The 1,610-nt window shown below is 42.5% G+C and overlaps 1 pseudogene; it reads left to right on the plus strand.

The window, feature by feature from the left end:
- The first annotated feature begins 217 nt into the window (after positions 1–217).
- Positions 218–1,588, plus strand: LOC102832062 (annotated as a pseudogene).
- Positions 1,589–1,610: the final 22 nt, after the last annotated feature.

Consider the following 1,610-nt stretch of genomic DNA (forward strand, 5'->3'; position numbering starts at 1 on the left):
ATCATTCCCACCCCCTCCACACACCGAGTAGACAGGGATGGGCAACTTGGACATTGGCTACCCAAAATGTGTTGGGGGGGGGGGCTACAAAGGCAATAAGTGACTGGCTTACAAGCTTTCAAGAATGAACCTAGGTCTTCCTCCTCCTGCCGCGGGGCCAGAGCCCCTGACGGTGCCCAGCTGCACTTAAGTCTAGGCTTTGCCACCTGTCTCTGCAATGCCCTCCAAGAAACAGGCTCAGGCCGGGGGCAGCAAAAAGGCAGAACAGAAAAAGAAGGAGAAGATCATCGAACGCCTGATGACGCTTGCTGCTTCTCATCGCTATAGTGACGCTGCTTGTACATCAGCTTTGCTTCGCCTAAACACATGCCTTCAAGTGAACCCGGACAAAAATTTTGGTCTAAAGAATAAGAAAGGAGCCAAGCAACAGAAGTTCATCAAGGCTGTCACCCATCAAGTTAAATTTGGTCAACAAAATCCACGTCATGTAGCACAAAGTGAAGCAGAAAAGAAATTGAAGAAAGATGACAAGAAGAAGGAATTGCAGGAGTTAAACGAACTCTTCAAATCTGTAGTTGCTGCTCAAAAAATAAGTAAAGGTGCAGATCCGAAATCTGTGGTATGTGCATTCTTCAAGCAAGGACAATGTACTAAAGGAGATAAGTGTAAGTTCTCTCATGACTTGACTCTGGAGACAAAATGTGAGAAGCGAAGTGTTTCCATTGATGCAAGAGATGAAGAACTTGAAAAAGATACCATGGATAATTGGGATGAGAAAAAACTGGAAGAAGTAGTAAACAAGTAGCACGGTGAGGTGGAAAAGAAAAAACCAAAAACTCAAATAGTGTGCAAGCATTTCCTTTAAGCTATTGAGAACAACAAGTATGGCTTGTTTTGGGTATGCCCTGGAGGGGGCGATATGTGCATGTATCGTCATGCACTTCCTCCTGGATTTGTGTTGAAAAAAAGATAGAAAGAAGAGAAAGAATATGAAATTTCATTAGAAGACCTCATTGAAAGAGAGTGTTCTGCCCTAGGTCCAAATGTTACCAAAATCACTCTAGAATCTTTTCTTGCATGGAAAAAAAGGAAAAGACAAGATAAGATTGATAAACTTGAACAAGATATGGAAAGAAGGAAAGCAGACTTCAAAGCAGGGAAGGCACTAGTGATAAGTGGTCGTGAGGTGTTTGAATTTTGTCCTGAACTGGTTAATGATGATGATGAGGAAGCAGATGATACCCGTTACACCCAAGGAATAGGTGGTGATGAGGTGGATGATTCTGTGAGCATAAATGACATCGATCTAAGCCTGTACATTCCCAGAGCTGTAGATGAGACAGGGATTACAGTAGCCAGTCTTGAAAGATTCAACACATACACTTCAGAAAAAGATGAAAACAAATTAAGTGAAGTGTCCGGAGGTAGGGCAGAAAATGGGGAAAGATGTGATTTGGAAGAGGACAATGAAGGGGAGGAACAGGAAAATGGGGCCCTTGATGCTGTTCCTGTTGATGAAAACCTTTTCACTGGGGAAGATTTGGATGAACTAGAAGAAGAATTAAACACACTTGATTTAGAAGAATGACACTAAACAAGTTAATGAACAG

Source organism: Chrysochloris asiatica, unplaced genomic scaffold, assembly GCF_000296735.1.
Source record: "Chrysochloris asiatica unplaced genomic scaffold, ChrAsi1.0 scaffold00244, whole genome shotgun sequence".
NCBI classification, from domain to species: domain Eukaryota; kingdom Metazoa; phylum Chordata; class Mammalia; order Afrosoricida; family Chrysochloridae; genus Chrysochloris; species Chrysochloris asiatica.